The following is a 27611-nucleotide window of genomic DNA, read 5'->3' on the forward strand; positions in this document are numbered from 1 at the left end:
ATTTGATAAGTCGTACACCTCCACTACACTACTTTGATACACATCAGTAGGGATTAAGAGTACAAGCAATGCCCACTAAAACAAAAGTGGGTATATGGCTTATACCTGCGTATACCCTCAACTAGACCACTGGCCCTTTGTGTTTTACAAAAAGTGTAGTCTCCTACATTAGTGCTCTGGTATTACGGTCCTTTCAGAATCACGAACTTGTCACACACTGAAGGCCTATAGGTTCACCACTGTACTTACATACTGAAGATCTATAGGTTCACCACTGTACTAACCTGTCACATACTGAAGATCTATAGGTTCACCACTGTCACACACTGAAGACCTATAGGTTCACCACTGTACTAACCTGTTACATACTGAAGATCTATAGGTTCACCACTGTACTAACCTGTTACATACTGAAGATTTATAGGTTCACCACTGTACTAACCTGTTACATACTGAAGATCTATAGGTTCACCACTGTACTAACCTGTCACATACTGAAGATCTATAGGTTCACCACTGTCACACACTGAAGACCTATAGGTTCACCACTGTACTAACCTGTTACATACTGAAGATTTATAGGTTCATCACTGTACTAACCTGTCACATACTGAAGACCTATAGGTTCACCACTGTACTAACCTGTCACATACTGAAGACCTATAGGTTCACCACTGTACTAACCTGTCACATACTGAAGATCTATAGGTTCACCACTGTACTAACCTGTCACATACTGAAGATCTATAGGTTCACCACTGTCACACACTGAAGACCTATAGGTTCACCACTGTACTAACCTGTTACATACTGAAGACCTATAGGTTCACCACTGTACTAACCTGTCACATACTGAAGATCTATAGGTTCACCACTGTCACACACTGAAGACCTATAGGTTCACCACTGTACTAACCTGTCACATACTGAAGATCTATAGGTTCACCACTGTCACACACTGAAGACCTATAGGTTCACCACTGTACTAACCTGTTACATACTGAAGATCTATAGGTTCACCACTGTACTAACCTGTCACATACTGAAGACCTATAGGTTCACCACTGTACTAACCTGTCACATACTGAAGACCTATAGGTTCACCACTGTACTAACCTGTCACATACTGAAGACCTATAGGTTCACCACTGTACTAACCTGTTACATACTGAAGACCTATAGGTTCACCACTGTCACATACTGAAGACCTATAGGTTCACCACTGTACTAACCTGTTACATACTGAAGATCTATAGGTTCACCACTGCGCAACATGTCTATAACAGGTATAAAGGCTGTTAAGATATTTGACCTGGCTAAGTGGTTTTCTGAATGGGAGCTGATAATTATTCATTTTTTTACTCTGCTGGTCTCGGGAAGACATTTTGATACCTCACTGTCTGAGACAGAGTCAAGAGTGAGTACAAGACAAGACCGAGACACTCAATATGTGGTCTCGAGAATGGACTCGAGGAACATTCACTATCTTCTTGGTAAGCAACTCCAGTGTAGATTTGACCTTCGGTTTTAGGTTATTGTCCTGCTGAAAGGTGAATTCATCTTGCAGTGTCTGGTGGAAAGCAGACACTGCGAGATGGTCTCGAGTTCTACAACACCGATAAGGGAATGTGTAAATATTGGTATAGATAAAAAGGGTTTGTTGTTGATACTGTAACAAGTGACAAATGATAGCCTATCACCAGGCTGTTAAATAACGTCGTGTCATTTTTTATTAACATGATTAATGACTGTAGTAAGACAATCAGAATATCAGAATTAAAGGGATTTTGCACAGTAGGGAAATGTTTTCTTTTACAACTCTATTGTATTTTATGATGTCATGTTTAACAAAAAAACATATTGTAATAAAGTCTTAATGTGACTAAAGCTGACACTGACTGGTGTGTGTGTGTGTGTCTGTGTGAGCGTACTGTGTCTTTGGGAGTGCTGACTTAGATTCACTGACTGAATGGTATGATATAGTGTATTAGGGTGTAAAACACACCAGCCACAGCAGCCAAGCTGTCCTGGGCCCCAGAGTATAAAGGCTAACAAACTCAACACAGCCAAACAATGATACTGTATACACACAAAACATTTCAGAGCAACATCCAGCTAGCATTAAATATGAAAAGTACTGCCATCTACTGGTAGTAGTAGTGTGTGTGTTCTACTTCATACCTTTCAGACTGTCAGTACAGTTTAAAGTATGGATTATATCCCTCGCACTCAGCGCAGGTCGAGTAATAATAACAACTAAATCACGCAGGTGACGTGACAGCGTGGGAGGACATATAAAACCGTAAGTCAGACCATGCACTGTCTCTAATATCCTTCTCGCAGTTAGTTTAGCTGTGTCGCGCATGTTGACTGCTGCGCTGCTCCTGTAAACTAAACTGTGTGAGTTGTGTGTACTGTCAGTCTGTCACCAGGTCTCCCCTACCTATCCCTTTTATATAAGGATATCAGGCTTCCTTGTCTTGTACTCATTTAGCCCAACAGTTAGTGTGTGTGTGTTGGCCACCGTATTCCGGTGTTAACCTTGTCAATATATCCCTGCTGTGGTTGTTATCAAGGCCACCGGGCACTACTTGTCCTTCAACTATTTAAAACTCAAACGGGTCTCTTCCCTAGATAAACACATCTAGGAAGGTGTCACGCCCTGGTCTTAGTATTTTGTGTTTTCTTTATTATTTTGGTCAGGCCAGGGTGTGACATGGGTTAATTATGTGGTGTGTTTTGTCTTGGGGTTTTGGTAGGTATTGGGATTGTGGTATAGTGGGGTTATCTAGAAAAGTCTATGGTTGCCTGAAGTGGTTCTCAATCAGAGACAGGTGTTTATCGTTGTCTCTGATTGGGAACCATATTTAGGCAGCCATATTCTTTGAGTGTTTGGTGGGTGATTGTTCCTGTCTCTGTGTTTGCACCAGATAGGCTGTTTAGGTTTTTGTCATGTTTTTGTATACTGTTCGTGGTTTCATCTTTATTAAAGATGTATACAAATAACCACGCTGCATTTTGGTCCTCCTCTCCTTCATCAGAAGAAAACCTTAACAGAAGGTTAGCCTAACCAGCTATAAAACGTGAGATTTGGATTGCCTCCCCTAGGCATTCCTCTCCGCTGGTATCACTAACATGCTACCAAACGACGGCCATTCGTGCATGTTTCGCATAAATATGCCTACATTTAAACATATCTTTCCTGCTCCAGCCCTGTGGTCATAGCTAGGCTCACTCAAAATTATATTGCGAAATGATTGCAGCTCTCTACCCTGTATTGGGGAAGCTGTTGTATCCCGTCTCCGGTTACTATTATTTTAGTTCATTTGATGAATTAGTATATATTGTATTATATTGCATAAGAAATATTTTATATTTATAATGAATAATGTATTTTCACATTCTGAGCTTGAAGAACAAATCTAATCAAACTTTATTTGTCACATGAGCCAAATACAACAAGTGTAGACGTTACCGGGAAATGTTTACTTTACAAGCCCTTAACCAACAGTGCAGTTCAAGAAGAGTTAAGAAAATATTTACCAAATAAATGAAAATAATAAAAAGTAACACAATAAAATAATAACGAGCCTATATACAGGGTGTACTGGTGCCGAGTCAGTGTGAGGTTAGTTGAGGTAATTTGTAAGTGTAGGTAGGTAGGGGTGAAGTGACTGCACAGATAGTAAACAGTGAGTAGCAGCAGTGTACAAAACAAATAGAGAGGTGGGGGCGGGGGTCAATGTAAATAGTCTGGGTGGCCATTTGATTAATTGTTCAGCAGTATTATGGCTTGGGGGTAGAAGCTCTTAAGGAGCCTTTTGGTCTGAGACTTGGCGCTCTGGTACCGCTTACCGTGGGGTAGCAGAGAAAACAGTCTATGACTTGGGTGACTGGAGTCTTTGACAATTTTTTGGGCTTTCCGCTGACACCGCCTAGTATAGAGGTCCTGGATGACAGGAAACTTGGCCCCAGTGATGTACTGGGCTGTACGCACTACTCTCTGTAGCGCCTTACGGTCAGATGCCGAGCAGTTGCCATAACAGGTGATGATGTAACCGGTCAGGATGATCTCAATGGTACAGCTGTATAACATTTTGAGGATCTGGGGACTCATGCCAAATCTTTTCAGTCTCCTGAGGGGGAAAGGTTTTGTAGTGCCCTCTTCACGACAGTTTTGGTGTGTTTGGACCATGATAGTTTGTTGGTGATATGGACACCAAGGAATTGAAACTCTCGACACGCTCCACTACAGCCCTGTCGATGTTAATGGGGGCCCGTTCGGCCCGCCTTTTCCTGTAATCCACGATCAGCTCCTTTGTCTTGCTCACATTGAGGGAGAGGTTGTGGTCTTGGCACCACACTGCCAGTTCTCTGACCTCCTCCCTATAGAATGTCTCATCGTTGTCGGTGATCAGGCCTACCACCGTTGGGTGGTCAGCAAATTTAATGATGGCGTTGGAGTCGTGTTTGGCCACGCAGTCATGGGTGAACAGAGAGTACAGGAGGGGACTAAGCAGGCACCCATGAGGGGCCCGCGTGTTGAGGATCAGCGTGGCAGATGTGTTGCTCCCTGCCCTTACCACCTGGGGGCGGCCCGTCAGGAAGTTCAGGATTCTGTTGCAGAGGTACAGTTGAAGTCGGAAGTTTACATACAGCTTAGGCAAATACATTTAAACTCAGTTTTAATCCTAGTAAATTTCCCTGTTTTAGGTCAGTTAGGATCACCACTTTATTTTAATAATGTGAAATGTCAGAATAATGCACATTCCCAGTGGGTCAGAAGTTTACATACTGTCAGAAGGTGAGTGTAGCTGGTGCATGAAGTCAGGTGCAGGAGAGCAAAATGAGTGAGCAACGTACTTTACTCAAAAAATAAAGGCACAAGGTAAACAAATACACTTGACCAATAACCAACGGGAATATTATGCACGGGTGAACACAGCACCCGTCAAAAAAACAGCCATCATAAACCGAACTGAACATAGGAATAATCACGCACAACAAACATGGGGGAAACAGAGGGTTAAATACATTAACATGTAATTGGATAATGAAAATTAGTCCACGCCTGCTAGCCTACTGGCCTTACTGGGTCGACAGGAACATTAGCCTGCTGGCCTTACTGGGTCGACAGGAACATTAGCCCGAGCTATTTGGAGGGATATCACACCTGGCACAAATGATTGTCTAGTTCTGTTTTTCCTGCTGAGGGGTGCCCTATACCTGTGCCCAGAGGCGAGTAGTTCAAACTATGTTTCCATTTCCAGCGAATCACGGGGCTCTGGGCCTGGTCGGGTGTCCGTAGTATATCCCTCGCGTCCGACTCATTGAAGAAGAACTCCTCGTCCAATTTGAGGTGAGTTATCCCAGTTCTGATGTCCAGAAACTCTTTTTAGGTCATAAAAGACGGTAGAGGAACCTTACTGCTCTCACTCGGCCCAGCCCTACACACGCCCTTGGTCTTACAACCAGCCTAACACAGGTGTTCTCCAGACCCAGATGGCATTGCAGCCATACCCCCCAAGAGGCCGTGGCCGTGGTCAGCGGTCCCCCAATCCCACAAACAGGAGTGGGGGCAGAAACTGAATGGCAGGGGTCGGCTGTCGACCGATTTACCCAACAGAACCTGACCTACTGGTCATCCCACTCCTCAGACCCATGGGTGGTGCTGACCCTCTCACAAGGGTACAGGCTGCAGTTCCGACGCCAGCTCCCACCATTTTCAGGGATCAGAATGACTTGTCACAGACCCCCAGAAAGCCTACACCCTCAACCTGGAGAAGGGCGCGATCACAAGAGTAAAAGCATCAGAACAGCAAGATGGCTTTTACTCAATCTATTGCCTGGTTCTGAAGAAAGACGGAGGCTTCCATCCAGTTCTGGATTTAAAATGGTTCAATGTTTTCCTAAAAGTTCTTCTCTTTCACATGTTGCGGACAGTCAACGTTCTCCAGACCATAGCCGCAGGGGAATGGTTCACGTCCCTGGACTTAAAGGATGCTTACTTTCATGTTCCTCTGTTGCCGGAACGCATGAGTTTCCAGTGCCAGGCATACCAGTTTGAGGTATTACTCATCGGTCTCTCCCTGGCTCCTCACGTCTTCACAAGATGAGTGAGGGCAGACCTGAGCTCCCTCAATCTACAGAGGATCAAGATCCTTCCTTTCCTCTATGACTGGCTCATCTGCGCCACCTCTTGCAAGTGTGTGGCCAAGGGCACAGTACTGACACTGACCCACGTCACCGCCCTGGGTCTTACCATGAACAGCGAAAAGAGCAACTTCCCGCCAAGTCAAAAGGTAAACTTTATTGGCATGGCTCTGAACTCTCGCACTATGAGGGCATGTACAGTATAACACCTCAGCACATGGACAGCATTCTTCTTATTCTGCAACAACTCCAGTTGAATGCATTGGTGAAGGTACAAACCTTCCAACAACTGATGGGCATGCTTACTGCAGCCTCCGCAGTGACACCGTTAGGCCTGCTGTCTTTAAGGCCACTACAGGTGCGGTTCAATGACCTCCGCTTAGACCCCAAGCGGGACAGAGCACCAAAATACGGATGACAAGGGAGTGCTACTCTACTCTGCGGAGGAAGAGGAAGAGAGCCTACCTGACTACAGGGGTCCCTCTCGGATCAATTCCGGCATGGCGGGAAGTAGTGACGACCGACACTTCATTAACAGGCTTGGGAGGAAAGAGCACATCTACATGCTAGGACTTCAGACAGTTTAACTAGCCCTGAATCACTTTCTGCCGGTTCTCCAACACAAACATGTCCTGATTCAATCAGACAATACTGTACATTGACAGTGTTCCACATCAGCCATCATCAAGGGGGAACAAGGTTTGTACGGTCCCTACAAGTGGTCCAACAACTCTTGATATGGGCCCTACCACAACTGGCCTCCCTACGAGCCATTCATATCCCAGGCAAGGTGTGCGATGTGGCAGACTTCTTGTCGCGACAGAAACTGTCCCCGGGGGAATGGAGACTTCACCCACAAATGGTGAAGATGATATGGCAGCGGTTCAGAGGGCCTACTGTATGCTTTCGCTCCGACCCCCCCTGATCTTAGCATTGCTGCACTACCCTTAGTCTTCTGGAGGGAGAGCCATGGCAGCTCCCTCACAGACAGGACCTGCTCTCACAGTTGACGGCAGGATATGGCATCCCAGCCCAGACCAGACCAACTACAGCTATGGGTGTGGCCTCCGTAGAGCCCGACCCTCTACTGATCGGCTGCGATCCTGCTATTATCGAGACGTTGCAGTGAGAGCTTCAGCCATATCGGCTAACCATTTACGCATTGATGGAAAATCGGCAGCGGCCCACTAACTCATATGCCAAATCTTACAAGGTGTCCACCGTCTGCATCCCCCACAGGGGGCCGTCCACGTGGCATCCTGGGATCTGCCACTAATATTGAAGGCTTTGACAAAAACCTCATTTCAAGCATACGGAGTCGAACATAAAAGTGTTATCTCTGAAAACGTCTTTCCTCTTAGCTATTTCATCAGCGAAACATGTGAGTGAGCTCCACTTTCTCTATACGAATCCTGTCTGCCTACGATGGAAGGCAGATGACCTAGGCATGACCTTATGGCCCAATCCAGCTTTTTTTGCCTAAGGTTTTATCACCCCTTCACATCAATCAAGCCATCGAGCTGGCAGCCTACTGCCCCCCCTCCTTTCCAGAATGCTGCGGAGGAGCGAGCAAATCTCCTGTGTCTGGTTCTTTCCCTCAAACGCTATATGCAAGCCTCGGAGCACTACACAAAGTCAGATCAGCTGTTTCTGTGCTTCAGTGGGAAGTCAAAAGGCCTTGCATTGTCCAAGCAGAGGCTTTCACAGTGGGTTGTGGATTTCATCACTCCGGCCTACAAGGGTGTAGGGCTCCCTGTCCCAGAAGGTGTGATATGTCACTCGACCAGAAGTGTCGCCACATCTGAACACATATGAACCGCGGGGGCACACTAAAAGGCGTCCCACTAAATGAGATACGCACAGCTGCCCTGCCCGTTCTGAAGATTTTACAAGGTCAACGTCGCATCCTGCCACACCATGGGCTCTGCCATTCTTCCAGTGGTCGTGGTGCATTAATCAGAGGTTAGTAGTGCTATTCCGCATGACCCTGTTGGTCTGAGTCATCCGTACTTTCAACCGTACTGAGGGTCTGAAAGGTATGAAGTAAAACGGAATTTAGGAATGTAAATATGGTTCTACGTTTACCTGTAAGACCGTCACTACTTTTCTGTCACTCTGAATCTTATGGGCGAGAAGATTCTCTACAACAGTGCGTGGTCTGACGTAGGGTTTTATATGAACTGTGGGGGCACGTCCTCCCACGCTGTCACGTCACCTGCGTGATTTAGTTGTTATTATTACTCGACCTGCGCGGAGTGCGAGGGATATAATCCATACTTTAAACTGTACTGACAGTCTGAAAGGTATGAAGTAGAACCATAGTTACATTCCTAACTTCCGTTTTATTTCATGTTTAATCCCCTCCAAACTCTTCTCTACTAGTTCTCACCTAGACAGTACAGCAGAGGTTAGAGGTTAGACAATGAAGTGGTTGAGGTCATGTAATGTGTTACTAAAAGGCTAAAAGTTTAGGTAAAGTCTTAGTCAAGTTTCATCTCACTGTAATTTCCTGTCTGGGGTTGTGGTCCTGTACAGAAGAGAAGGCAATGTAATACCTGTGTTCATTCTGCATCATTTGATTGACAGCACAAAGTTCCCAACCACTGATTTCTCCTCTTCCTACAGAAATAAGTCTAATTTATGCAACAGAACACACCAGAAGACTAGGACTACCTATCATATTTTGCAGTATGTTTGTATTTTGAGGCTTATCGATCTATCTTAACTATTTACATAGGTAGACCGTAGTAGACAGTTTGGTCTTGGGGTCCAGAGGTTTATTTTAAAATTGTGGTCAATATTTCCTATTGCCATTGGCAGTTCCTACAGTGTGACTTTCTCTAAAATACACTCGCTCCTTCCTCCTTAGGAGTCTAATAAAATGAATGCACTGGTGTAAGACAAATTGTGTAAACTCACTTTAGGAGATGTTTACAGATTCCAATATTTTTAAAGGGTAAAATTTGAACGATTATAAGCAGGCTTCACATATAAAGAAGACTTGAAGCCACAGGCTAGAATATTGTTGTGTGTTGTCTATCGTTTCTCAGGATTCTCTATTGCAACAGATTTATGTGGTGGCTAACTACGTTCGTAGCTTCTGCTTTGTCTGTGGTTGTGGCCCTAAAACTAATGCAACATAAACATCTCCAAGACAATAATCAGCAGTAGGCCTCAAAGCCTCGTAGTTTCCTGGTGCTGCCAACAGTCTACGGACATGTCACAGAGTGAAAGAGGAAGATGTCATTGCATAATCTCCGGTAGAAGGATACTTATATGTCTATGTGTTTTATGATATATTGACATATCTTGTAGCTTTTGTGTTGACTCTCGTCACAGGAGATGGAGATGAAGATAACCATCCTGGTACTAATCTCTCACGGGTAAGTCTCTGTGTGTTTGTCAGATTAGTGCTTTTCCGTTGTGGGGGAAAGGTTTGCAGCTCCACTATTTGGATAGTCACCTATATACAGTATGGTCTATAGATGCTCAAACTATCAACTTCAACTCTGTTGATATGCAGCAACTTGCCTCTCTGTTTGTTTTTCTGTCATCTGTAGCTGCAGCCATCGAATGGAAAGCCACGGTTGGTCAGGGGGCAGGTTGAGATGGGAACATGGTGTGGAGAATGCTGGTGGGAATGCAATAAAAGACAGATTGCCTACTGGGCTGACAGTACCTTCAAGCTGGAACCAGGTTACAATCTGACTAGTGGGGAAAGCTGGACCACCCTGGTAATCAACAATGTCACCAAGGAAGATGCTGGGAACTACACCTGTCAGGTGCACATCATATTCGGCCCTCCTGAGGCGACCAGGAGGTCGCTCTTGACTCATCACTACTCCAGCCCTTTTGATCTTAGTGTGCACTTGTTCATTTCTCTTCAAGCATTTAAGGGACAAATCTAACCTGAATAGGGAGTTGCACAGGAGCCTGCATTTGGCCATGCCAACTTTCCTTTCATCTTAGTCCACTACAGTATTCAAACTTATATTACATTTCCCTTGTAGGTTTTTCACTATAAGCATACTCTTTTTCCTCTAACTTTAGTTTTACTTCAATGAAAAATGCCTCCATCTTCACAATCAACAGTGGCCTAGGCCAAGGCTCCTCTCTCTCTCTCTCCTTAGCAGCTGACTCAGGTGTGAAGCTCGAATTCTGGATGTAGGCTATGATAGACAGCCTGTCCTGGCTACAATTTTATTTATTTTTATCAGCCAAAAGCCAATAATTACCTGCCGCATTTTCCTTGTGTTGTGTTTTCATAAAATTGACTTGTTGAAGTTACAAGTCTGTGCATAAATATGTAGTGCACTTAAAAATAACTTTTGAGGTTAAATTCCCATGTTCGGAATAAAAAAAGTCCAAGTTAGATGAGTTTCCACCACATTTTGTTTCTCCCCAATTGGTAGTTACAGTCTTGTCCCATCACTTTAACCCCCCTACAGGCTCGGGAGAGGCGAAGGTCAAGAGCCATGCGTCCTCCAAAACACAACCCTGCCAAGCTTCACTGCTTCTTGACACACTGCTCTCTTAACTCAGAAGCCAGCCGAACAAATGTGTCAGAGGGGAGGAAATACCGTCCAGCTGGCAACTCTAGGCCTATATGGTTTTGTCACAAAAATAATGCATAGATATAGCAAATGTGCCCACTGGTATTGGCACTTGCGCTCTAACCAACAGCATGCAAATACAGTGCAGGTTTAGCATTCTACATGATGAGATAATTATTTGTCAAATGGCAGCCAAGCATCAATCGTCATGTCACCAGAATAAAACCCTCAATATTTATTGAAAGGAGCATCAAACTCATCACAGTGCACTTTCACCACCCTGTGAAGTTCATCATAATTGATTTAATCTGGAGCCTAATAAACTGCATGCTTTCCCATGATGTAGGCTACTTTACTCACATAAAAAGGTTGTATGGAAACCTGATTAACGTCAAGCCATTTTGAGGATGTGGAATTATATTTTCGATGATTGTGCGCATTCCTACGGGATAATTTTTAAGTAGCCTAATCAGATTAAAACATTGTGACAGGTTGAGTTAATGCCACATATAAAAGGTAATACATTTTAAAAGTTAAAGGATAAATATTTAAGATATATTGAAGTGTTAAGTTCTAGGTGTGCGAGGGATAGCCGCTTGGATTTTAGAGGAGGTGCGCAACCTCTTAGTGATCCCTTCGCACGCCAATCCCCAACACCCAGTGAAATAGCAGCGCGCCAAATTCAAAAACAGAAATACTGATAATAATAATTCATAAATCAGACAAATGTTATACACTGGTTTAAAGATGAACTTCTTGTTCATCTTGCTGCTTTCAATACCGGAGGAAAATAATGTGGAGTGTGCTTTTCAGGTCATGCGCCTCTATCAAACACTTCACTCGACCCTCGTTCTGAACAGGGCTACTTCTTCCTTTCGCAAAGGAAAAACATTAACCAATTTCTAAAGACTGTTGACATCCAGTGGAAGCGATAGGAACTGCAAGCAACTGCTTTTGAGAGTTGCAAGCAAGCAACTGCAAGCAACTGCCAATTCTAGATTCCCAATGAAAACCCATTGAAAAGAGTGACCTCAAACAAAAAAAAAATCCTGGATGGTTTGTCCTCGGCGTTTCGCCTGCCAAATAAGTTATGTTATACTCACAGACATCATTCATCAAACACTCTGAGAAACTTCAGAGTGTTTTCTATCCAAATATATTAATAATATGCATATCCTAGCTTCTGGGCCTGAGTAGCAGGCAGTTTACTTTGGGCACACTTTTCATCCGGACAGACGTGAAAATACAGCTGAATAACTGGCCCTACCGGGAGCAGATGTGGCCACATTGTTATAGGAGGACTTCGGAGAATGATGATCCGGAACAGACTGCGCATTCAGTATCAGAAGTAAAAATATAGCCAGACTGGCCTGCTACTGTGCCTTTCTAGACCTTGTAAACTGTAGAGAACAGACCCACAACTGATCCAAGTCGATTGAAACATTTAATTTCACAGGGATTTTGCGCAGTTATTCAAATGACATTTTCACTGCAGCCTAGAGTAGAATTTTGTACTCACTTGAAAACAATAATGCAATTATTAATTAGTCTAGGGAGGATAATTGTATTGTCCCTAAACAAGATCATTCTGGGAGATTTTTGAGCAATGTGTCTCACGTCTGCATTGTTCTTAAATGCGCATTGTTGCACATGGCCTCTCCGCTGCCTATCAGCTATTCCTATTTGTTCTTGTCAATTCATACTGAAAATGTATGCAGCTTTGAATGTTTTTATGTGTGGTATGATTGCTAGTTAGCCTATTGCAGACCTGGACAAATGATCCACCTATCACTATTGTCACTGTGAATGGTGGATAGAGGGCAGGATAGACCATTAGACTGGTAGACTACAACACAACCCACCCCAAAGCAAAAAAATATGTTTGACAACCCTTCCCTATTTTGGACCACCCCTCCCCCCAGTATATTGCAATCTGTCCCTAAAAAGAAAATACTTTTTGTAATTCATTGGGAGGAATGTCCAAGTGCAGTCTGGGAAATTTTTGGAGAATTATCAAAGATATAGCTAATTAAATAACCTGGTAGATTACAAAAATTGGTACACTGAAATAATATGGTATATTAACTACTGGTAAGTCATTACCTAACTACACTGAGTGTACAAAACATTAAGAACACCTTCCTACCCTTTTGCCCTCAGAACAGCCTCAATTTGTTGGGCATGGATTCTACAAGGTTTCGAAAGCGTTCCATAGGGATGCTGGCTCTTGTTGATTCCAATACTTCCCACAGTTGTGTCAAGTTGTCTGGACGTCCTTTGGATGGTGGACCATTTTTGATACACACAGGAAACTGTTGCGCGTGAAATACCCAGCAGTATTGCAGTTCTTGACACAAACCGGTGCGCCTGACACCTACTACCAAACCCTGTTCAAAGGCACTTAAATATTTTGTCTAGCCCATTCACCCTCTGAATTGCACACATACACAATCTATGTCAATTGTCTCAAGGGTTAAAAATCGTTCTTTTACCTGTCTCCTCCCCTTCATCCACACCGATTTAACAAATTACATACAATAAAGGAGCATAGCTTTCACCTGGTCAGTCGATGTCGTGGAAAGAGCAGGTGTTCTTAATGTTTTGTAGTATAATTTAATTGTCATGATCTTGGAATTACATCTTTCTAATACCATACTGATTTTAATGTTATACACATGTTTTAGATATTTCCAATCATTTTTCTTTTAGATGCACGACTACCTGACTCAGGCAGCACAGTTCATGGTTCTCTCTTCACTGGTAAGAATCACTCTCTATTATCTTTCTCTTGTATTATCATTATGACTCAGATTATGTTGTTTATATACAGCTAAACTACATATACTGCAGGTTGCGAGATGATGCCACAGAAAACTATATTCTAAAGATTATGATAATATATGCAATACTTTATTTTTTACTATTTTCTACATTGTAGAATAATAGTGAAGACATCAAAACTATGAAATAACACATATGGAATCATGTAGTACCAAAAAAATGTTAACCTTCCTAGCACAGCGGAACCCGATAACATTTTCTGCTGAAAAGGCAGCGCACGGAATTCCAAAATATTTTTTAGAAATATGTAACTTTCACACATTAACAAGTGCAATACAACAAATGAAAGATAAACATCTTGTTAATCTACCCATCGTGTCCGATTTCAAAAATGAAATCGATTGCTGTCTGTGATTGCTGTCTGTGTTAGGGTTTGTCCGGGGTAGGCCGTCATTGTAAATAAGAATTTGTTCTTAACTGACTTGCCTTGTTAAATAAATACAAATAATTACAGCTTTGCACACTCTTGGCATTCTCTCAACCAGCTTTATGGAATGCATTTCAATTAACAGGTGTGCCTTGTTAAAAGTTCTTTTGTGGAATTTCTTTCCTTCTTAATGCGTTTGAGCCAATTAGTTGTGTTGTGACAAGGTAGGAGTGGTATACAGAAAATAGCTCTATTTGGTAAAAGACCAAGTCCATATTATAGCAAGAACAGCCCAAATAAGCAAGGAGAAACAACAGTCCATTATTACTTTAAGACGTGACGATTATTCAATTTCGGAAAGTTTCATGAAGTTCAGTCGCAAAAACCATCAAGCGCTATGAAGAAACTGGTTCTCATGAGGACCGCCACAGGAAGAGAAGACCCAAACTCTGCTGCAGTGGATGAGTTCGTTTGAGTTAACTGCCTCAGAAATTGCAGCCCAAATAAATGCTTCACAGAGTTCAAGTAACAGACACATCTCAGCATCAAAAGGAGACTGCATGAATCAAGTCTTCATTGTCAAATTACTGCAAAAAAACACAACTCAAGGACACCAATAAGAAGAAGAGACTTACTTAGGCCAAGAAATACAAGCAATGGACATTAGACCGGTGTAAATCTGTCCTTTGGTCTGATGAGTCCAAATTTAAGATTTTTGTTTCCAACCGCCGTGTCTTTGTGATCTCAGCATGTGTGGTTATCACCGTGAAGCATGGAGGAGATGGTGTGGGGGTGCTTTGCTGTGATTTATTTTGAATTCAACACCACACTTAACCAGTATGGCTACCACAGCATTCTGCAGCGATACGCCATCCCATTTGGTTTGCGCTTAGTGGGACTATAATTTATTTTTCAACAGGACAATGACCCAACACAACTCCAGGCTGTGTAAGGGGTATTTGACCAATAAGGAGAGTGATGGAGTGCTGCATCAGATGACCTGGCCTCCACAATCACCTGACCTCAACCCAATTGAGATGGCTTGGGATGAGACCGCAAAGTGAAGGAAAAGCAGCCAACAAATGCTCAGCATATGTGGGAACTCCTTCAAGACTTTTGGAAAAGCATTCCAGGGAAATATGGTTGAGATAATGTCAAGCTTGTGCAAAGCTATCCGCAAGGCAGAGGTTGGCTACTTTGAAGAATCTAAATCTAAAATATATTTTGTTTTGTTTAACACTTTTTTGGTTACTAGCTCCCAACCTGCTCCACTACAGACCCGTCGATGAGAATGGAGGTGTGCCGGGTTCTTCTTTTCCTGTAGACCACAATCATCTTCTTTGTCCTGATCATGTTGAAGGAGAGGTTGTTGTCCTGGCACCAGGGCTCCCGAGTGACGCAGTGGTTTAAGGCACTGTATCTCAGTGCTATAGCTGTCACTACAGACACCCTGGTTCGATTCCAGGCTGTATCACAACCAGTCGTGATTGGGAGTCCCATAGGGCAGCTCACAATTGGCACGGCGTCGTCCGGGTTTGGCCGGTGTAGGCCATTATTGTAAATAATAATTTTTACTTAACTGACTTGCCTAGTTAAATAAATGTTACACACCACACGGCCAGGTCTCTGACCTCCTCCCTATAGGCTGTCTACTGTATGTTATGTCTGCTGTGCTTAAACATGTAATACTTTTTTTCTTGTCTTTTATATAATATTAATTTATCAATAAATTACTTCTCCTTTTTCCAGTTGTCTTGGTTTATGTTTGTTTTTGCATAATTTGTGGGTTAAATGTTCCAGTGTTGAATGAAATTTTACATTTACATTTTAGTCATTTAGCAGAAGCTCTTGGAGCTTTGGCGCTATTTTACTCAAGTTAGGGTGTTAACCATGTCCAATCATCATCTCCATGTACATGTTTCAAAAGCCAATCATGAATAGCGAAAAATGTATTTTTCATGTTGCCTTTCATGCCTTGTTAGAGCAGCCAACTACTCCACAGAAAATGACCATGAATAAACTAGTTTTAGTCATCACTGTTATCATGCAGTTTGGGGTTGCCACTCTGCTGTTGTCGAAACGAAGAATTTATGCGGTGGTCTTCCAACATGGCCGCCAGGAGGCGTTGTACGTCAACTGCAAGCCCAGTTAACACAGCCAACCGCCGTAGAGAATCGAAAGATGGCGGAAGCGGATGATGAAGTGGATTCTGAATACAATGGCTGTAGAATCAAGGAGAATTGGAGTATTGTCCAAAAGAATGGAAAACTGAGCAAAGTAGTGTACAATGATGAGAATGACCCTTCGTATCTAGTAGGAGTAAGGTTTGTTAATGAGGAGCAGCTGAGAAGAGTACCAATCTTGAAGAAACCATATGAGTTATCCAAACTGGTGGAGAGAGTGCTGGGTAAATTGAAGGCTGTGAGGATGACGAGAGGCGGGCTTGTTTAGATTTTTTGTGCTTCTGCGGATCAGAAGGAACGTGAGTTATGTCTTAACCGATTTGCTAAGTTTGAAGTGTCGTGTGTGTCGATTCGGAACAGGGCACCCCTCAAGGGGGTTATATCGGGCTTCTCGTGGGAAGTCGATTTTGAAGAGATTGAAAATATTCCTGGAGTGATTGAAGCACGTCGGATGAATCATGTGGTGAGTGGTGAAAAATTGAAGAGTATCTGTTCTTTTGTTTTCTCCCTACTCAAGTGCAGTTAGGGTATATTAACTACAGAGTCAGAGCATTTATCCCAAGACCAATGCAGTGTGATCATTGTAAAGCTTTTGGTCATGCATCAAGTGTTTGCAGAAGGGAGAAGTCGATGAAGCCACATCTTTCGAATGCCCCACAAGGGTGAAAAAGAATGAGGTGGCCAAAGTCAGGGTTGTACAGAGCCTTTCATATGCAGCAGCTGTGAAAAGGGTTGAGGGTTTGAATGGTGCACCAGAAGAGTCCATGGTAGTGGATAGGCCTACACTGCAGTTTGCATGGGTTGCCTTTCGCCAGCAGGTTCCAGACATTTTAAAGGTTAAGATGGTGGACTTTGGCCTTTATAGCTATGGTAATTAATGGCACTGCCAAGGTGGAGAGAAGGTCGAGGAAGATAGAAATCATAGTGGATGAGGCGGAGCGGTTCCTGGGGCTGAAAGATTTCTCAGCGAAGGAGTTACATGGAATATTGGAACAAGCCGTACCACCCTCTCAGGTCCTAGAGCCATACCACCCTCTCGGGTCCTAGAGCCATACCACCCTCTCAGGTCCTAGACCCTGAGAAGGTAGATATGGAGAATTAAAAGATGGAAGAAGTTAGAGATTTGTTTGTTTTGGCAATGTACTATTTTTATTACGGTGGGTTAAGTTAGTTCCCCTATTACGTACAGATATCTTTTTAACGTTTGGGGGTGTTTCAACCCATCCAATTGATGGCGACAATACACCATTTTGGGTTGTAGTCGGCCATAAAACCCACAGAAGAAGAAGAAGACACAGGTACGTGAAAGGGTATCAAGCAAGTGAAGCGTGGTTGGAAGAGCGAACTTGTTTGAAATGGAAAAGTGTTGCGGTAGCTTTTTATAAAGAAGAACATCAAGACGAACAGCTGCTTTTTAAGTGGGATGCACTGTTGAGCGCTACATCCCGAGGGGTTCGTGCTGATTGTACAGAGATTGTGACAGCCGTTTAAATGGCGTCTCTTGACAAGGCGAGAACAAAATGTACAATATCAGTCAAAAGTGTTAAACAAATATATTTGAGATTCTTCAAAGTAGCCAGAGGATGTATTGGTACCATTCTTTATTCATGGCTGTGTTCTTAGGCAAAATTGTGAGTGAGCCCACTCCCTTGGCTGAGAAGCAACCCCACACATGAATGGTCTCAGGATGCTTTACTGTTGGCATGACACAGGACTGATGGTAGCGCTCATCTTGTCTTCTCCTGACAAGCTTTTTTCCAGATGACCCAAACAATCGGAAAGGGGATTCATCAGAGACAGTGACTTTACCCCAGTCCTCAGCAGTCCAATACCTGTACCTTTTGCAGAATATCAGTATGTCACTGATGTTTTTCCTGAAGAGAAGTGGCTTCTTTGGCCCTTCTTGACACCAGGCCATCCTCCAAAAGTTTTTGCCTCACTGTGCGTGCAGATGCACTCACACCTGCCTGCTGCCTTTCCTAAGCAAGCTCTGTACTGGTGGTGCCCCGATCCCGCAGCTGAATCAACTTTAGGAGACGGTCCTGGTGCTTGCTGGACTTTCTAGGGCACCCTGAAGCCTTCTTCACGACAATTTAACCGCTCTCCTTGAAGTTCTTGATGATCCGATAAATGGTTGATTTAGGTGCAGTCTTACTGGCAGCAATATTCTTGCCTATGAAGCCCTTTTTGTGCAAAGCAATGGTGACGGAACGTGTTTCCTTGCAGGTAACCATGGGTGACAGAGGAATAACAATTATTCCAAGCACCACCCTCCTTTTGAAGCTTCCAGTCTGTTATTCAAACTCAATCAGCATGACAGAGTGATCTCCAGCCTTGTCCTTGTCAACACTCACACCTGTGTTAATGAGAGAATCACTGACATGATGTCAGCTGGTCCTTTTGTGGCAGGGCTGAAATGCAGTGGAAATGTTTTTGGGGGATTCAGTTCATTTGCATGGCAAAGAGGGACTTTGCAATTAATTGCAATTCATCTGATCACTCTTCATAACATTCTAGAGTATATGCAAATTGCCATCATACAAACTGAGGCAGCAGACTTTGTGAAAATTAATATTTGTGTCATTCTCAAAACTTTTGGCCGCCACGACTGTACAGCACTAGCTACTAGCATTCGTTTTCATAGGTAAGATAAGTGTGAGATCTAAAATATTATGCAATCTGCTTATGTTACCAAGGTTAAGTTATTGCCCATTTTAGCTATGTAAACAGCTTACAGTACGGTCACGCATATCATTTGGTAACGTTACAGTAGCATAGCATTCACTTTCAAATAGGGGGAGCTATTAGTTGGTATCATTTGATTTTCTTTAGACTTTTTAGATGGTAGCTATATTATGCCAGCTAAGTTAGATAATGCTTTGATATCCAGGGGATAAACTTTGTTATAAACATGTCTAACCATAGCTAACATTACCTATATGCCGATGTATTTGTTTATTAATTAAAATTAGTCCGTCCATCATATAGCTTAGCTGATAAAGCCTAAGTTGACTAATTTGCCATAATGCTTGATTAGCTTACTTGCATGACTACTGACACATTTTCCAATCACGCTATGTATTCTTGAAGGCTGACTGTATTAGCCTGGTTTACATGAGGTTTGCTATGTATTGCAAATGTTTCTTGTGGTAGTGTGAAACATACATCTTGTTTGCTTCAGATGTTTAAAGGTCCCATAAGGCCCATAAAGCAGTGGATGTCCTGCTTGTGGACATTTGCCACCACAGGGGTTTGACCTGCCAATACAGGCAACAGGCAAGCTGTGGTACAGTAGGACCTTTTTCAGAATGTATGTATTATGATAAGATAATGGCAAAACATGCATAGGTCTATGACATTTGAACTGTGGTCATCTAGAAAACATACTGTACTAGAAATACATGTCATTAAATGTAGTCCTTTACTACTAATGAACAGCAACTTTATTATAATATTTGGCCATAAAATTGTCATGGCATATTGTAACAAAGAGACTATACAGTGTCAAAGTCCAAACCTTTGATCTTGTCAACCAATCACAGCAGGTTAAGGAACGTTCCAGAGAGAGCGAGACTCCCGGTTTTGGGTGTGGGAGGTGAGCTGCTTGAGAGTGCTGTGATATGTTGAAGTCACCAGCAGGGTACTTCCTAACACAGGCTTCCTTATGTATTGTTACAGATAGATAAAAAAACAATGCAGGTCCGTGGCCAACTCTGCTCGGAGGGCTTCAGAGATGTGCCTGTGCATTTCACCCCCAGGAGGTACATTAGTACATCTTATAAGCTAAAACAACAATGTATTCTCTTTCCTGATTTACTGAAATTTGATACCATTCTCTAGTGTAAACATCTCCAATCCAAAATGAAATCTAGAATCGGCTTCCTATTTCACAACAAAGCATCCTTCACTCATGCTGCTAAACATGCCCTCGTAAAACTGACCATCCTACCGATCCTCGACTTCGGCGATGTCATTTACAAAATAGCCTCAAAATAACCTCCAACACTCTACTCAACAAATTGGATGCAGTCTATCACAGTGCCATCCGTTTTGTCACCAAAGCCCCATATGGGGCGGCATGGTAGCCTAGTGGTCAGAGAGTTGGACTAGTAACCGGAAGGTTGCAAGTTCAAACCCCTGAGCTGACAAGGTACAAATCTGTCGTTCTGCCCCTGAACAGGCAGTTCCTAGGCCGTCATTGAAAATAAGAATTTGTTCTTAACTGACTTGCCTAGTTAAATAAAGGTAAAATACATTTTTTAAATATATATATATACCACTGCGACCTGTATGCTCTCATTGGCTGGCCCTCGCTTCATACTCATCGCAAAACCCACTGGCTCTACAAGTCTCTGCTAGGTAAAGCCCCGCCTTATCTCAGCTCACTGGTCACCATAGCAGCACGCACTCTAGCAGGTATATTTCACTGGTCATCCCCGAAGCCAATTCCTCCCTTGGCCGCCTTTTCTTCCAGTTCTCTGCTGCCAATGACTGGAACAAATTGCAAAAATCACTGAAGATGGAGACTCATATCTCCCTCTCTAACTTTAAGCACCAGCTGTCAGAGCAGCTCACAGATCACTGCACCAATAGCCCATCTGTAAATAGCCCATCCAACTACCTCATCCCCATACTGTATTTATTTATTTATCTTGCTCCTTTTGTCGTGGAATAATCAGAATTTGTTGGTAACATATGTAAGATGTTTTATATTCATCATATGTTTGTAAGTTACTTCTCATCAAGAATGTTATTTTTGTATAATACTGTGGCGAGGTTGCAGTTATCTGTTCTATGTCAAGACTAAGTTGCATGGGCCGCAGAGAGGGGAGAGGTCAAAGTGTCATCATGTGTAAACATATATTTTGCTCCACTGTGTCTGTGCCAGTTACTCCCTACTTTTCCCATCGGGGAAAGGAGGATGGCAGTGTCTGGAATCATTCTGTCCTCTCCGTGAGCTTGTCCAGGATTGGTTGTATTTAGAGTTGGTTGTATCTAAATGACAATTTGATATATGCCTGTTGATATGGAGGGTTGGTTTATGGTTCTGGGGTTTGAGTAAGGAGACAAAGCTGAACGATGAATTATGCCGATGCTGTCTTATCCTGTGTGTGTCTTTGCTATAAAGGACCTCATTTGAAATGTGGAAGGGGCTCTCAGAGAATTCATTGAGAGACACTAAATTTATCTGAGAGTCACAGGATTGTGATAGAGCTGATATAATTAAAGATGGACTTTGATAACTAACTCTGACTTGTGTGTGGTTTGCGCTCATGATTTGGTAAATAGAGGAAATTTCCACGACATTTGGCGACGAGGATGGGATGTGAATCGTCACTCGGTGACCATTCCTACGATCTAGGTAAATAAATCGTGCACGAGGGATCCCCTAAACTTGGGATCTCAGGGAGAACCACACTTCGGGAACGAAGCAGATGGACCAACCTTTGATCTAAGAGGAAGCCGAGTGGATACCACATCTCGAACTGAGTTTTTTTTTTAAAGAAAAAGGTGAGTGAACCACACACAGATTTGAAGTCAAGTTTTTTAATTATGCCTGTTACGTATACTCTGAGCGTGAATTCCTTTGTAAGGAAGGCACCTTGGCGGCGTAAGCAGGGCCGAGTCAGAGGAGAGTAATCTGGGGGTTTTGTGGACTCAAAAGATACTCTACACTGTCCGGTTGCCAGTGACCAAGAGCCTTACTGACACTGAATTGATCACAGTGGGGAGAGTGAGGTCTGTCGGGGGTGATGGGCCAGGGGGTCTGTGTGTTTTAGGTGAAACACGGCACTTGGTGAAGCCTTATTGGAAGAAGGACCTCATTCTGTGCGTCTGTGTGATTTGTCTAAGTGACCCTCAGATGTGGTGAATTCCAATTATTTTAAATGTGCTAGCCAGGTATGCCCTGGGTTACTCTGTGTGAGTATTTTGTAATGGGATCACTAGGTAATAGTTGTCGGACCGTTCTGTGTGAGCGGGGTAGGGTTGACTCTGTGTGGGCAAACCTTTTTTAGACGTCTGTGTGGACGTCTGACCAGTTCTATGTGAACATCTGACCAATCCTGTGTGGATGATCCTGGAAGTTCTGTGTGAGTACCTAAGATTTTTTAAGTTTTATGTGGATTCTGTGAATTATTTTAAATTATGATGAATTGTATGCGTGTATAATCAATTACTAGAAAGTTGATAAAGTAATGCTGAGAATCATTAGATACCCATTCGTAGACGTACCAAAACCAAAACCAAATGCATGCTTTTCAACCGTTCGCTGCCAAAACCCGCACGCCTGACCAGCATCACCACCCTGGATGGTTCCGACCTTGAATATGTGGACATCTATAAGTACCTAGGTGTCTGGCTAGACTGCAAACTCTCCTTCCAGACTCATATCAAACATCTCCAATCGAAAATCAAATCAAGAATCGGTTTTCTATTCCGCAACAAAGCCTCCTTCACTCACGCCGCCAAACTTACCCTAGTAAAACTGACTATCCTACCGATCCTCGACTTCGGCGATGTCATCTACAAAATTGCTTCCAACACTCTACTCAGCAAACTGGATGCAGTTTATCACAGTGCCATCCGTTTTGTCACTAAAGCACCTTATACCACCCACCACTGCAACTTGTATGCTCTAGTCGGCTGGCCCTCGCTACATATTCGTCGCCAGACCCACTGGCTCCAGGTCATCTACAATTCCATGCTAGGTAAAGCTCCGCCTTATCTCAGTTCACTGGTCACGATGGCAACACCCATCCGTAGCACGCGCTCCAGCAGGTGTATCTCACTGATCATCCCTAAAGCCAACACCTCATTCAGCCGCCTTTCGTTCCAGTTCTCTGCTGCCTGTGACTGGAACGAATTGCAAAAATCGCTGAAGTTGGAGACTTTTATCTCCCTCACCAACTTCAAACATCTGCTATCTGAGCAGTTAACCGATCGCTGCAGCTGTACATAGTCTATCGGTAAATAGCCCACCCATTTTTACCTACCTCATCCCCATACTGTTTTTATTTATTTACTTTTCTGCTCTTTTGCACACCAATATCTCTACCCGTACATGACCATCTGATCATTTATCACTCCAGTGTTATTAACCTGCAAAATTGTAATTATTCGCCTACCTCCTCATGCCTTTTGTACACAATGTATATAGACTCCCCTTTTTTTTCTACTGTGTTATTGACTTGTTAATTGTTTACTTACTCCATGTGTAACTTTGTGTTGTCTGTTCACACTGCTATGCTTTATCTTGGCCAGGTCGCAGTTGCAAATGAGAACTTGTTCTCAACTAGCTTACCTGGTTAAATAAAGGTGAAATAAAAAAATATATATATTTTTTTTTTAAAGTACGTAGGTTTTGAGTTGGTATCTTAAATGGATAATTTGATAAAGATGAAGTTTTTAAGCACTATTAAAATAATCTACAAAATGTTCATTGTTTTTCAGCTTACAATAATAAATACTGAACACTTATATTATGAATAAGAACGATCAATTGTTCCTCTCCTTTACATACTATTGTTCCACAGCTTTGGTGCAGAGCAACTTACAGTAGTGAGTGCATATATTTTTGTATTTTTTCATACTGCTTCCCCGTGGGTATTGAACCCACAACCCTGCCATTGCAAGTGCTCTACCTACTGAGCCACATGGATAAACATGTATGACAAATGCCATTTTGACTCACTGAATCCTTTTGCTTATTACTGCAGTGGTTTTCAACATGGGGTTGGTGTTCCCACATATTAGTGTTCCCCTGTGGGTACTTGGCCCAGGCCTATCTACCTGGGATACTTGGTAAGACTCATAGGAACATAGGCGTACTGTTAAACTGGACATGAGAAGGTACTTCAGGAAGTATACTCTGAGGCAGAGCAAGATGTTATTAGGGGTACAGAAAAACTATTTACAGAACAAAATCTTAACTGTCATTCCTATCTTACCTCAGAAATCAAAGACAAGGGCAACTACTACCGCGCCTGCTATTACTATCTGCCTACTTCTTGTTTTGGTCCTTGTTTTCCTGAATAAAGTGAACATAAATCCTATGTTGTATAGTAGTCCAATCTACACTGAACTAAAATAGCCATGCATCATGTAAAGTGTTTTCAGGAGCTGAAATAAAACATCCCAGAAATTGTCCAAACGCACAAAAAGCTTATTTCTCTCAAATTTGGTGCACAAATTTATTTACATCTTTGTTAGTGAGCATTTCTTCTTTGCCAAGATAATCCATCCACCTAACAGGTGTGGCACATCAAGAAGCTGATTCAACACAGGTGCACATTTTGCTGGGGGCAATAAAAGGCCTGTAAGGGCGTTCGTCTGTAGGAGGAAGAGAAGCGGACCAAAGCGCAGCGTGGTGGTTATTCATGTTTTAATAAATCGCTACACATGAACAAACTAACAAAAACAAGAAATGTGAAAACGCAAAACAGTCCTATCCTGTGACACCAAACACAGTGACAGGAACAATCACCCACCAACACACAGTGAAACCCAGGCTACCTAAGTATGATTCTCAATCAGAGACAACTAATGACACCTGCCTCTGATTGAGAACCATACTAGGCCGAAAACATAGAACTAGACCAAAACATAGAAAAACAAACATAGACTGCCCACCCAACTCACGCCCTGACCATACTAAATAAATACAAAACAACAGAAATAGAGGTCAGAACGTGACAGTACCCCCCCCCAAAGGTGCGGACTCCGGCCGCAAAACCTTGACCTATAGGGGAGGGTCTGGGTGGGCGTCTGTCCGCGGTGGCGGCTCTGGCGCGGGACGCGGACCCCACTTCACCATTGTCTTAGTCCGCCTTATTGTCCGCCTCCCTGGCTTACTCACCATGACCACCCCTCTCAATGACCCCACTGGACAGAGGGGCTGCTCGGGACAGAGGGGCAGCTCGGGACAGAGGTGAAGCAGCTGCTCGGGACAGAGGGACAACTGCTCGGGACAGAGGGACAACTGCTCGGGACAGAGGGGCGATAGCAGCTCGGGACAGAGGGGCGATAGCAGCTCGGGACAGAGGGGCTGCAGCTGCTCGGGACAGAGGGGCTGCAGCTGCTCGGGACAGAGGGGCGGCAGCTGCTCGGGACAGAGGGACAGCTGCTCGGGACAGAGGGACAGCTGCTCGGGACAGAGGGACAGCTGCTCGGGACAGAGGGACAGCTGCTCGGGACAGAGGGACAGCTGCTCGGGACAGAGGGGCGACAGCTGCTCTGGACAGAGGGGCAGCTGCTCGGGCGGCCCCTGGCTGACTGACGGCACTGGCGGCCCCTGGCTTACTGGCGGCCCCTGGCTGACTGGCGACACTGGCGGCCCCTGGCTGACTGGCGGCACTGGCGGCCCCTGGCTGACTGGCGGCACAGGCGGCCCCTGGCTGACGGGCGGCACTGGCGGCCCCTGGCTGACTGGCGGCACTGGCGGCCCCTGGCTGACTGGCGGCACTGGCGGCCCCTGGCTGACTGGCGGCACTGGCGGCCCCTGGCTGACTGGCGGCACTGGCGGCCCCTGGCTGACTGGCGGCACTGGCGGCTCCTGGCTGACGGGCGGCACTGGCGGCTCCTGGCAGACGGGCGGCACTGGCGGCGCTGGGCAGACGGGCGGCACTGGCGGCGCTGGGCAGACGGGCGGCACTGGCGGCGCTGGGCAGACGGGCGGCACTGGGCAGACGGGCGGCGCTGGCGGCGCTGGGCAGACGGGCGGCGCTGGCGGCGTTAGGCAGACGGGCGGCGCTGGCGGCGCTGGGCAGACGGGCGGCGCTGGGCAGACGGGCGGCGCTGGCGGCGCTGGGCAGACGGGCGGCGCTGGCGGCGCTGGGCAGACGGGCGGCGCTGGCGGCGCTGGGCAGACGGGCGGCGCTGGCGGCGCTGGGCAGACGGGAAGCGCTGGCGGCGCTGGGCAGACGGGAAGCTCAGATGGCGCTGGGCAGACGGGAAGCTCAGATGGCGCCGGACAGGCGGGAGGCTCCGGCAGTGCTGGACAGGCGAGGCGCACTGTAGGCCTGATGCGTGGTGCTGGCACTGGTGGTACTGGGCCGAGGACACGCACAGGAAGCCTTGTGCGGGGAGCTGCTACCGGAAGGCTGGGGTGTGGAGGTGGTGACGGATAGACCGGGCCGTGAAGGCGTACTGGAGATCTTGAGAGCAGGGCTGGCACCAACCGCCCTGGCTGGATCTTCACCCTAGCCCGGCAGATGTGGGGAGCTGGGATGTAGCGCACCGGGCTAAGCACGCGTACTGGGGACACCGTGCGCACAACTGCATAACACGGTGCCTGACCAGCACCACGCCCGCCACAGTTAGCACTGCTAGGAGCACTGTAGTGCTGAGATGGCACAGGACGTGCAAGGCTAGGGAGATGCACAGGAGGCCTGGTGCGTGAGGCTGGCACAGTCTTCACCAGACCCCTCGCACGCACCTCAGGATGAGTATGGAGAGCTGACCCCGGTGCCATTAAATCCCTGACACGCTCCGTCGGGCGAATGTCGTGCCTCATGCACCAAACCAGCAAGTCCCTCATATCACTCTCCTCCAATTTCCCCATTAACTCCTTCACAGTCTCTGCTTCGCTCACCTCCAACACCAGCTCTGGTTCTGAGCTCCTCCTTGGCTCCTCACGATAAACGGGGAGAGTTGGCTCAGGTCTGACTCCTGACTCTGCCACACTCCCCCTGTGCCCCCCCCCAAGAAATTTTTGGGGGTGACTCTCGGGCTTCCGTCCGCGCCGCCGTGCTTGCTTCTCAGAATGCCGCCTCTCTGCTTTTGCTGCCTCCAGCTCGGCCTTGGGGCGGCAATATTCTCCTGGCTTAGCCCAGGGTCCTCTCCCGTCGAGGATTTCCTCCCATGTCCAGAATTCCTTACTACGTATCTCCTGCAGCCGCTGTTGCTTCTCCTGCTGCTCCTGCCTGTTGACACGCTGCTTGGTCCTGTTGTGGTGGGTGATTCTGTAAGGGCGTTCGTCTGTAGGAGGAAGAGAAGCGGACCAAAGCGCAGCGTGGTGGTTATTCATGTTTTAATAAATCGCTACACATGAACAAACTAACAAAAACAAGAAATGTGAAAACGCAAAACAGTCCTATCCTGTGACACCAAACACAGTGACAGGAACAATCACCCACCAACACACAGTGAAACCCAGGCTACCTAAGTATGATTCTCAATCAGAGACAACTAATGACACCTGCCTCTGATTGAGAACCATACTAGGCCGAAAACATAGAACTAGACCAAAACATAGAAAAACAAACATAGACTGCCCACCCAACTCACGCCCTGACCATACTAAATAAATACAAAACAACAGAAATAGAGGTCAGAACGTGACAAGGCCACCGTAAAATGTGCAGTTTTGTCATACAACACTATACCACAGATGCAATTGGCATGCTGACTGCAGGAATTTCCACCAGAGCTGTTACCAGAGAATTTCATGTTCATTTATCTATCATAAGCCACCTCCAAAGCTGTTTTAGAAAATTTGGCAGTACGCCCAACCGG

At 44.9% G+C, this 27611-nt stretch overlaps 1 long non-coding RNA gene across 1 annotated transcript; it reads left to right on the forward strand.

The window, feature by feature from the left end:
- The first annotated feature begins 9260 nt into the window (after positions 1-9260).
- On the forward strand, positions 9261-10525 carry LOC118941187 (uncharacterized). Its single transcript, XR_005037510.2, has 2 exons — positions 9261-9536; positions 9714-10525. It is a non-coding gene; the product is annotated as an uncharacterized LOC118941187 (long non-coding RNA).
- The last annotated feature ends 17086 nt before the right edge of the window (positions 10526-27611 follow it).

Source organism: Oncorhynchus mykiss, chromosome 18 (genome assembly GCF_057628025.1).
Source record: "Oncorhynchus mykiss isolate SJ-2025 chromosome 18, ASM5762802v1, whole genome shotgun sequence".
Lineage (NCBI taxonomy): Eukaryota > Metazoa > Chordata > Actinopteri > Salmoniformes > Salmonidae > Oncorhynchus > Oncorhynchus mykiss.